General features: G+C 44.7%; 1 long non-coding RNA gene across 6 annotated transcripts in view; it reads right to left on the bottom strand.

Annotated features, from left to right (window-relative positions):
• The window catches only part of LOC128079059 (uncharacterized), a 118,718-nt gene extending 106,664 nt beyond the window's left edge, over positions 1-12,054 (bottom strand). For all 6 annotated transcript variants that reach the window (XR_008205978.1, XR_008205967.1, XR_008205974.1 and 3 more), the window contains exon 1: positions 11,116-12,054. This is a non-coding gene — a long non-coding RNA (uncharacterized LOC128079059). The remainder of the gene's footprint in view (positions 1-11,115) is intronic.

Here is a 12,054-nt window from a genome sequence, read left to right as displayed (position 1 = left end):
TCAGTATCTAAAGGGGGGGCTGTAAGAAGGAAGGGGACGGACTCTTCAGCAAGGTGCATGCAACAGAACAAGGGGAAATGGTTTCAAACTAGAACAGGGGAGATTTAGATTAAACATGAGGTTTTTAGGTTGGTTTTGCTTTTTTTTTTTTAAACAATAAAGTGATGAGGCAGTGGCACAGGAGTCTCAGGGAGGTGGTGGTGCCCCATTCCCCTGACATTTGAGGTCAGGCTGGACAGAGCTCTGAACACTCATGGAACTATAGGTGTCCCTGTTCAGTGCAGGGAAGTTGGACTAGATGGCCTTTAAGGGTCCCTTCCAACTGAAATGATGGTTCTGTAACTCTATGAAAAGATTTCATTTACACAGTGCGAGTGTCTGAACCACCACCACACCATGCCTGTGCAGGGGGGGCATTTCCTTTCAAAGTGTAGTAGGAAAAATATTTATAGCAGAGCCAGAGATGTAGATTGCTGCTTGAGCAAATGGTGCTGCATTTACCATAGTACAGTGGGATTTTAGGGGTGTATTGCTTAGCTCTTACTGCTGCTGTGAGCCTGCCTGCCTGATAAATTATCTCTCCGTGGAAAATTATGCATGCTACTTCTGAGCAAGTGGGGAAAGGAGGGCTGTGTGATGGAACACTACAAGAGCCTGGCTGTAGGATTAGCTGCAAGGTTGGGTTTGCTCACTTGTGAGTTCTCCTAGGCCAGCTAGCTTGTGCTTACCAGCCCAGCCTTGAGTAGAGGGTGTTATTAAAGCACAAAGGCACACATGAAGGCCTCTCCGGAGTTTACATAGAAACACATGATAGTGTGTGCAATTTCATTAAATCCAGACTACTCTTAGCTCTAAGTGTTTTCAATCCTGATGCTGCAGTGCAAGAAAGAAGCTGCAAACTGTTAACAAATCAGCTCAAGAAATGTGGAAGCTTTCATCAAAACTGGTTGGTTTTGCAGGCACTGATCCTTTGATAGTTTTCCAATTGTGGAGCTTGCTGCTTGCCTCCATGCACAAAGAAGGAACACAAGGATGCTGCTGTGCCCTATGTCACCCTCTGCTATCTACCACCAGAATTTCCCAAAATTTGTCATACAAATAACATATTCCTAAACACTTGCACCTCAGAGCAGCTTGAAATTAGCCAAGAGATTTTTCTCAGGAGCTAGCAGAGGAAAGGTGGGTGTTTTGCTTGTAAGCTGGCTATGTTCTCCAAGACTTGTAAGCTAATTCATCCAGGGAATATGTGGAGCTGCTCTGCTTTTCTGCAGCAACACCACTGCCTATGGGGATTTCCTTCCTCGCTTATCTTAATATCACCTCTCAGTTGTCAGTTCTTCTCTGTATGCACACCCTGCCCCAGATTAACTTCCAGGCAGGTGAATTCCCCAGCCAGATAATTTTGTGGTGAAATCACTGGATTTTGCAGGCTTCTACAGATTCCAGAGAGAGCAACACATACGTACAGCCAATCACTCACAGAACAGTCAGGCAGAATTAAGAAAAATCGCCATAGAAAAATGAGACCGAATTAGCTGAAATTCACAGTAACAATCTATCACAGGTATATCGCAAGGGACAGAGTTCCACATCTGAAAGGGCTTTTCAATCCACATCTGAAGGGTAGTATATAAACGCTACAGGTTATTTAAGTCGGCCTTTCAAGTAGTATAAATTGGCAAGTCAGCTCCAATATTAATCACGAGACAAATTTCCAGTCAACTTGAGTTCTTTTGGTTGGGTTTCTGAGCCTGCAGGGTCACATTTTGTGACCATTTTTCTACAGTCACGAGGACTAAAGAAAAGCAAATGCTTTTCTGATGAAAGCCAATATTCCCATGAAACTGGAGAATCCCCAGGGCTGAGGGATTTTGTAACTCCCCCCAAAACCACAAGACACACAGCAGGAGCTCACACTGCTATAAACCTGCATGGCCACACCACCATTTACAGGCAACACCTCTCACTTTGAACTGCTTCTTCCCCAAAAGCTCTCCTGAAAGATATCACATCTTTCTCTTTGAATGTTCTCTATTCAATCTTAGGCTTGTGTGGCATACCATGATAACCAAATATATCAACTGTCTTTTCCCTCCCCAGTGGGATGAAACTACTTTATTAACAAGAACACAGTGAATTATTTACAAGATATAACAAATCAAATTCATTCTCAGAGCTGTATTCAAACATACAGAAAAGGAATCCTTTGAGCTCTGTGAGGGTTGGTATGAATCACCCTTCTTTCCAGTCATTTAATTACTCCAGGATTAAGAGTGCATAAGCTATGGTCTGCACTTCTATTAATGAAAACAGCCATCGTTATTCCTTAACGTGGAGCACCTGGAGGCCTTCTGCAGCTGAGCCCCCCTTGCCTGGCTTAGGAAAAACACTCCCTTGGTCACAACAGGTTCAACTTCTTGTGATCCCAGTCTAATCATAAAGCAGTTTTGAAATACTACATATATAAGGAAAAAAATTAATAATACAAGGCAAGTCCTGCAGGAAACCAGCCTTGGGCATGTTTCAGAGATAAGGGGTGAACATGGCTTGCTGAGAAGCAGCACTTCAAGTTTGCTCCCAATTGGATTACAAAGGATTAAGAGAACAAATGGGTTGAGCCAAGTCAAACACACAGGTGAGCCCACAGCACTCATCATCTCTAGAGCACACTGGCTATGTAAGCCTATACCCAACTGCAGAAAGCACCCAAAAAGCTCACAGAGGCTTTCTTTGGGTTAAAAGATGCACCAGGTCTGGGCAAGAAGGCCATACATGAAGACTCAGGGCAGCCTTACGGGTGCTACATGTACATATCAGGACATCTATCCCCAAGCACTTGCTTAAAGGAAGGAAGGTTAGCACATACCCTTTCCCTCTCCATCAACACCAAAACAAGCTCTTGCAGACTGCCATCCATAACCATAGCATCCAAATTCCACCTAGACTTCACAGCACATAAAAGCAACTTTTTTCCATATGGGAAATCAGTATCACAGCAAGTAGTACTCTATTAGCACCAGTCATTGCTCACCTTTGCTGTCCCCACATCTCCTCTACACAATAGGACTTGCATCCATCTGGTTGGCCTGCAGAAGACACAAAGCCTGTATGGGAAACCATCTCAGAGGAGCTCTTGAACTCACTCGAGGCCCACAGAAACTATGGAGGCAAGCTTGCGGGTCCCTCATTTAACTGCTCTGGTTAATTAGCTCCTCCCCTAACACAGCTGTCACCAATGTGATCACCAAAAGTGCCTCCTCTTTCCAGGTGGTTCATTACACACAGCTGCCTTAGGACCTGCAACGATGATGGTGCAAGGCCAGGAATGTTTCTTGGCTTCTCCTTCTACCCTGCACACAAAGGGCAAAGCCATGGCAGATTCCCTTCAGGTTAACCAGGGGACGGATTTCTGCTCGGGAAAACCTCTTTGAGTTACACAGCCCCTGATGAGGCAATTTATGCAGCACCCTAGATAGGTAACTGATTACCCAGAAACACTGCTGAGACGTGTGGGCTTTTCCTTTTTAAAATCAAGGGAACTGCAGTGAAAGGTAGACAGATCAGAACTGTGGAGAGAAACAGAAAATGGTGCCTGTTGACCCCTTCTGAGCTGCATGGATGACAGCCAGGAGCTAAGAGATCCCCAGGTCACCTGTGAGAAAAGCACAGACAAACCAAAAGCAAAGATATTTGAGTCCAAGTGGAATTAGATGTAAACGACAGGCACTCCAATCTGCAAAACATCCCTTAAGAAGGGACACCAGTGGCTAACTCCTCTATTTTCAATTTGACATCCAAACTTCCAGGGGACAACATGTCCAGTAAAACATAACCCTGAGCTTACAGCGACTGAAAGGCAGCAGCCACAGAAGCCCACAGCATCCATTTTTCAGCTCTGGACATTACTGTGAGACTGCGAGCAGCAGCAGGGGAGGTATAAGGAGATGGCATTATGCTTGTTTGCAGAACTTTTATTGCTAATTGACATTTTTGCAGAGCTCCCCAGGCGGCCGCGGGCAGCGCTGGTTGGCCGGGCCATGGAAAGCAGCCCAGCACCACATCCTGCACAGTGCCCAAGTGGGGACTGTATTTCTGACACAGACTCTGGAAAAGGAGTCAGGGATATAAACTTGCCTAAATGCGGTAAATCTGAGCAGGAGCACTTGTAGCCAGTCTTTGTTCAAACAATACGATTGTCTTACAAATTGCATACTACCCTTAATTTCCACATTGATTGTGAGATGAGCTAAACCCCTCAGGGGCCATCAAAGCAGCTCACTGAAGAAATACCGACGTGTACAAAGGAAAGCTTTCCTTTCAACCAGCAAGAACAGCTCTGGCGGCTCGCGAAGGGCTTTCTTAGTTGTGTTTTTTTTCCCCTCTGCGTTTAGCTCATCCATCTATGGAAGTAACAAGGTGTGAAGACAAACTTTGCCATCACAGAGGAATATTGCTAATGATTTCCCTTTCAACTGCTTGCTCAGCTTTACCTTTGCTAGAACGGATTACCCGGTGCTGACAAAAGGTGTCATCTCTGCTCAGATTAATTGTGCTCACATTAATTACAAGTGCAGACCGAGGCTGACTGTGTGTGACATTATTTCAGTGCATTAACACAAGCTGCAAATAGTTTGCTCTAATGGGACTGCACAAGGTTCTTGCAGTCAGATACAGAATGGCTGACCCTGTTGCTCACAACAAAATAAACCTTTTAGGGTGTCTCAAACCATGATGGTGTGGTTTTCAAACCTCTTCTCTCTCATTACTTCTTCTCCCTTTATGTCTGCTTTTCTCCCCTTCCATCACGGTACATCATCGTGGCATCTTGCCCCGAGCTTTATTAGGTGGCTCGTGGCAGCACATTTCCCAGCTAAGAGCCCTGCAGGAGCACTGCTCTTCTCAGCTGAAATTGCATCCCCTAAAATACGCTGCTTTCAGGATTATATTTCCCCACAGTGAGTGCCTCAGACTCTATAAAACACAGCAGCACCGCCAGCTTCAGCTGAACCCAGAAGCATTTGTGAACTGAGGATGTGATCCAGCCCCAGTGGCACTGGTGAAGGCATTCATGACGCTAGCAGACAACCAACTGGTCCAGCTCCTGGAGTGAACTGGGCTATGATGGGCTGGCTGCAGCCTTTGGATGATGTGCTTAAGCTCTAGGGAAGATGAGCTGCAACAAACCGAACAGCAGGTGACCACAGTTTGGTCTCAGTTTCCTAATGGAGTCAGGGCTAGCTGTAACTGTGCATCAGTACGTGTTCACTTGGTCCAGCACCTCCTTAATTAGCTATGTAAAAACATGACAAGCACGAAAAAGAAATCTCAGAGAACCTGTTCCTTAAGCATTTTGCTCTATTAGTAACCCAACCATCACTGCAACTATGCTATATCCCCAGAGAGGGAGTGTTGAGCTAGAGCCCTGCAGAGACACTCGTTTTCCCAGCCAGCACCAGCCCGGAGATCAGAGGAGCTGAAGAGCACTTCTCCTTCCCCGTCTGCAGCTGCACCCTGCTTTGAGAGGCATGGCAGCAGAGGCTGGCCAAAGCTCTTTAGAGGCTCAAGAGCAGTCCTGAGCATAAAAGCAATGCTCACAAGGGAATTATGGGACTTAGAGCATTAGAGGTGAGCTTAAGGCTGTGTAGGACAGGGCCGAGAGCTGACTTCAGGGCAAGCAGAACATCTTGCCAACAGAGAGCTGGTAAAATTAAGTAATTTCTCATATAAGACACAGGGCAAGATGTGAGAATTGGACCAAAGAGCTTGGCATTTTCCCATCCTTCCCTATCATAATGATGCATTAGCTCACGGTGCCAGAAGCACAGCCAGCGTCTGCCCAGCACTCTGCAGGGCCGTGGCTCTGCCTGCATGGGGACCGGAGCAGGACGTGCAGCACAGTGCGGCTGCTCTGCACAGCCACCGACTGCTGAGGAGGTGACACTCCAGTAGTGAACAAACCAACCTGCAGGCACCGCTGGGAGCAGCACTGGAACTAGATGTTAGCCAAGCCTGCTGTCCTTACACATCCATGGCCATACGGCCCTGTTGCAAAGGGTTTTGTCAATACACCGGTGAGAAGCAGGGAGGTTAAATCAGTTCAGTTCATGCATATTTAAGCACCATGACCTGCATTATCAAACTCAGGCTCAAAATATTTGTAATGGCTCAATTAGCCTCAGGCACATTATCTCACTGGTATCAGCAACTGTATGTATTTATTTACAAATGGCACAGGGGGGAATTAAATGTTGCTGTTGCTGTTGTCAGGGAAACAATCTACTTCTAAATTTTTAATTTTTTAATTTAAAATGTTGTATTCTAAGCAGGAATGGTCATTAAAATTGCATGAGGAAAAGGGGAAGAAAAAACTGGTGTATCTACCTATGATGGAATTGATGTACACTGTAATTACAGCAGGTTACAGAAAAAAATGTATCTTTCATGTGAGACCATGGTTATGAATGTTTCTGCACATTACTTGTGATTACTGTTGCTTAAGAATGAGAAATTATTTATTCTCCGTGTGCAAATCCTCAGCCAAAATTGCAGGTTGGAATACATAATTTACTTTGTGCACTGCAATTTTTATGTAAATACTAGGATCATCACCATGAAAGTGGGCACTCAGTAAAGATAGATTTATAATGATATAAATGGTAACTTGCATAGCAGAATTTAATAACTAATATCCTAATTTACTATTTTCACAGAATTGGTGTTACTGGGCATGCACCTTCCTTGAGCAAACACGGCCTAAAGCTACTGCAATGGGGACTGCCTATCAGTCTGTCTGCAGGTCTGCTACAGCATCTTGCCAGGACATTTCTGTAGAAGTAAAACCAGGTTATGCTAAGAGGGAAACAGCATATTTTGAATAAACACAGAATGGAAGTGCTCGTCTCCAGCTCACAGAGTGTACAATTGCTTGTAATCAGAATCATAGAATCATAAATGGCCTGGGTTGAAATGCTCATCCAGTTTCAACCCCCTGCTCTGTGCAGGGTCGCCAACCAGCAGACCAGGCTGCCCAGAGCCACTTCCAGCCTGGCCTTGAATGCCTCCATATGGGGCACTTCACCAAGAAAGAGCACAACACATGTAAATCCTTCTTGAGCCCAGTCCTCCAAAAACCCGAATGCCCAAAGAGTTGCCAGGCTCTGCAAACCCACATTTCCAAGCACGCCCCATTACTTACACTCCCTTGCTCATCTACCCGCATTCACCAAGCAAAAGCTTTTTAAACTATCTCCTGTGTGCTCAGACAAAGATGGTGTGAGCGCTGTTTGTACCCAATGCAGTGCCATGGGGAGCTGGGCAACAGTGCTTGTCCCATACACCTGGGTCCTCCCCACCACCTGCCCACAGCTTCCCTCTCCCACCCCATGTACTGCAGGAAGGAGCATGCCGTGGTGGAGTCAGCTGGAAAGATCTTGCTCCCTGGCTATTGGTGCTACATGAGCTGAGAGGTGGAGGAGAGGGGATCTCTGGGGTATCCCACGTGCCTGCAGAAAGCCTGGCTTTAGTTTCTCAAACATGAGAACCATCTGTCTACACTGCCATTGTGGGGAGCGGACAGCGGGGTGCCTTCGGGTCTCTTCCAGAGCATCCACATGTCCCTTCTGAGAGCAGCAGCTGTGCTGGTCCCAGCAGGCTCACACACACTGTGTGTCAGGGCATGACAGCACCCCAGCACCAGCACAGGGAAAGCACAGACAGATACGCAAAGGGAAAAGCCCTGCAGGTTGCAGCGCTCTGCTCCCCTCCCACCTCACCCACAGGGCCGTCACCAAGTGCCCGTTTCCCAGCACAGCCCTGGCGCTGACCCCTCTCTCCCAGCCCCTGAGCATCACAAGATCCTTGTGTCTCCTTGCAGAAATCTGTTTGGTGCCATGGTCCCAATGGCGAGCTTTCCCTTAAAGCAGCACGATGCCATCGCCAGCAATGCTCCGAGAAGGGAAAGGTGGAGGCGGAGGGAACAGCGCAGCAAGCAGCTGAGGATAAACACATCCTGAGGGTATTTTTCCCCTTACATTTCTTGTAATTAAGAGTTGTTCTTACCCTAAGGACCATTAGCATGAGACATATTTTATTTTTTTCTTTTTTAATTACATCTGCTTTCCACTTCCAGGCCCTTTATTTGTTTTCACTTACAGCTCTTACCGTGACTCTGTTTGGTTTTCTCCCAAGTCCATGCCAAACAGAAGACCTAATAATATGAGTTCTGGGACATGTTTGCAGTGGGGTTAGGAAGTCACAGCACTATTTGTGAGTCTGTAGATTAAAGCTGGGGACATTAAATCGTGGCTAATGGGTTAACCCCTTGGTGTCAATAGGTTGCTGGCTTCACTAACTTCCATTTGATAGAGTTAGAAAATCCTTGACATTCTGCACCAAAGGGTTAATTTGAAAAGGGATGAGAATTCAGTTTCAGTTACAAGCATAGCTTTAATAATAAAGAAATGAAAAATTTAGGTTTCCTGGAGACCAACCGGAGTGTAAAATTATCCTTGAAGGTGCAATTCTATGTGAAGGTGAATACAGGGGGTTTTGAACGGCATAATGTTGGAACAAGGAGGAAATATGAAAGCAAGTGGGTACTTCCGCTATTTTTCCCCATCATTTGGTAACATGTAACAGGATAGTAAACAAATTACACTGAGGGAGTGAAAAGGGACCAGCACAACACATACACTTAATCTCCAAAACTATTGGAACTAAAACATCATTTACTCTTAAAAAGAGATTGAGCAAAGAAACTAGACTCATCGAATGGCTTAGGTTGGAGGAAACCTTAAAGATTGTATATTTCCAACCCGCCTGCCATGGGCAGGGCTGCCAACCACAGAGTAATAGAATGTACTTGCAAACCCACAGAGAAACACTGGAGCAGCTCCTCTGCCCTGATTTGAGTTCAAGTGGTAGGAAGTGAGCTTCAGCAGGATGAAGCCACAGCAAAGTGAAAGCAGCAGCTCAAGTGAACAGATCCCAGCAGGAGAACCTGGGGAAGCAGCACCAGTCTTAGCTCTTGAGGTGCCCAAGTGGCACCAGCTGAACTCTTGGTCCCTTCTGCCTTGGCTCTGCCTCCCTGCCACTGCTGATTTCCAGCATTTTCAGTGGGCTCCAAGAACAGGAAGGAAAGCTTCCCCCTGAAGAGGAAATATCAGCCGAAGCACAGACAAACCACAGGCTCACAGAATAAACTATTCTGAGTTCTGTGTATCATCATCACAACCTTTTCAGCAGAGAGCTCTCAGAATCCTAAACAACCACAGCCCATCCCCTCCTATCTGGATAACTAATCATTCAACACGAGATGCTGCTCTCACTCATCACCAAAGCGCTATGATTTAACAGTTTTGTCAAGTTCTTGCTGGAAAGATACTGCAACAGCCTTCCTAATGGCAGAGTGACAATTGCTACAAGTCCTGCAAAGTGTGGGATGCCAGGCAGGCATTACTGAAGCAGCAAGACTTGTCCTGTAAATCTTACCCCAAATGAAGATAGCAAATTACTCAGAAGGATTTGCAATGCTACTCTTGATTTATCTCACACAGAATGAAATGCATGCAGCCAGAGTACCCTAACGGAGTTCCAGTTTGGACTGGGAAGCCCTTGGCATTCCTCACTGATGCTTTTGTACTTTGTACTTTTGTACTTTGCTTTATTGTACTGCACCATCAAAACAGAATAGAGTTAAGTGAAACTCTTTTGCATATGAAATGCCCTGTGCTGAAGGATGCTCTCACTGGCTGGTGTGCTTGCTACATTGGAGCAATGCTGGCTCCACTCAGTAGAGCAGATAACACTATGCAAATGTTATTGTTACCACAGGTTAAAAATTTCTAATATATATATATATAGGCTTAGAACAAGCACATTGGGCTTCTTCTTGTTGTTACATTCTTAATTTTCTTGCAATGTTTTTGCATACGTAAATTCCTCAGTGCTTTTCCTAACAACACCCACTGCTACTAACAACAGCCAAAGTCAAAGTCTGGAACGTAATTAAGATGTTAGGAGATTGCTTCATCTGGACACACAAACCTGAGCACCTGCTTATGGTGGCAGATGCCAGAATCAATACACTCAGGCAGCCTGGAAACCTGTCTGAGGGGCTGATTTCACACCCAGCCAAACAACCTTGTCATGTTAGAGCACTGAGGGCATCAGCCGTGCCTCCTGGAAGTGCTTGCTTCCCACAACTGGCCATTTCTTTTATCCACGCTGTGCTGCCAAATGCTACTCAGCTCAAAAAAAAAAATAGAAAATAACGGGTCAGATCTGATACCAAACAATTGTAGGTAGATAGCTAGTCCCTCCTACAGCAGCATGCCAACTTTCTACCCTGCAATCAGAGTGGCATTACCTTGGCATTGTCCGGCACTCTTCCCTTGTTGCTCAAAGTAAAAATGATGAGAAACAGAGAAGGTTATGGGCAGAAATGTGCCATGGCTTAGTTTTTCAATAGTTAATTAACTTCTCTCCTGTTAAACTGGATGGGAACAACAGGTGTTTTGATGCTTGGATAGTTTCAGTTTCCACAGAACAATCCTTCAAGCTCTCATTATTGTCATTTGCACCACGAAAAGGACTTATTTCCAACTCATGCACCACCTAGTTATCTGTGTGCAGGAATAAAAGACAGCTGTGATGCAGAAGTCCTGAAAACACACTGACATTTCCCAAATCACACAATCTTTTCTCCATTTGTTTTTCCCTCCACTTTTTTTGAGATTCTGATTTCAGATATAAACCGAACATACCAACAAGCATAAACATTGATTATTTGCAGATCACAACTAAAGCCTCATCTCAGTCGGTGATCTCTGATCCTTCCTGAGGAAAACAAATTGCCACAGAGGAAATGCTTGTCTCAAGGCGACATTAAAACAGGTTAACGTGGAGGAAATAACACTGTTTGCAAAGATGGTAACAAAAGACAGAGTCACCGAATGACCTTCTGACCTAAACAAAGAGGTAGCATTAGGCTAAAAGGTTCCCTCTTCTCAAACACATTTTTTGAAGAAAGGCTCATGTCAGAAGTTAATTATAATGGAAAAGAATACAGGAATGATCATAAAAAACTACAATGATGCCCCAAAACCTGTAGCACACCTCTGGAGGCTCAACGGTTCCAAATACATAAAAAGATCAAAGAACTCATGTTCCACATCTGAAGATGATGAGATAACTACCTCTTTTCAAAAAATAAAGGGTTTTCTTTTTCTTCGAATCTTCCCAACACATTCTTCTAAACTGTCTGTAAAGCAGGAAAACAGAAAGGAAATAATTGAAAATTTACAAAGAATGAGAACAAGCCATTTGGACAAAATTGTTACGTGAAGATAGAAGGAGCTATCAAAAGAAACAACCAAGGATTTTGACAACGTCTGCAGAGACTGAAAAATTGAAGAAACAGGACGATTTTGTAACAGCAACAACAAGAACTGAAACTGCATGAGCACACGAGCAGTGCTCCAGAAAGCTGACACTTCAGCTGTCAGCATAACACTGGAGAAGAACAGCAATTATAAAGCAAATTAAACTACAAAGAAAATGGAAAAGACAACAACAACAACAAAAGCAATATGGCTTTCCATACTGCCTGCATTTTTTGCTGCTAAAGCTTTTTATGTAGGTGAGATGCAAAGCTAAATGCGCTACTCCAAGCCCTTCTCTCCATTTCATCAAATATTAACGCCATCACTTTACAAGTCCTTCTCTCTCATACAAGCTTTAAAACCACTTTAAAAAGCTCTTTAGAAGCAAAAGACCAATTTCTCTCATGATCTGGTATTTTTGTCCAGTTGTACAAGATCTTTTACTGATTTAATCACAAGTATGCAGGATAGAATGGAAGCTTCTATGTTTACAAAAATCATTTGTAGGCCACAGCTCCATTAGCCTGCTCTTTGTATTCCTCATCAGCTTTCATAGACAGGACAAGGGGAATGGTTTTAAACTAAGACAGGGGAGGTTTAGGTTAGATATGAGGAGGAAGTTTTTCACACAGAGGGTGGTGAGGCACTGGAACAGGTTGCCCAAGGAGGCTGT

This window comes from Tympanuchus pallidicinctus, unplaced genomic scaffold, assembly GCF_026119805.1.
Source record: "Tympanuchus pallidicinctus isolate F22 unplaced genomic scaffold, pur_lepc_1.0 scaffold1, whole genome shotgun sequence".
NCBI classification, from domain to species: domain Eukaryota; kingdom Metazoa; phylum Chordata; class Aves; order Galliformes; family Phasianidae; genus Tympanuchus; species Tympanuchus pallidicinctus.
The sequence above is the reverse complement of the archived record's forward strand: the minus strand, read 5'-3'. Positions and strand labels throughout refer to the sequence as shown.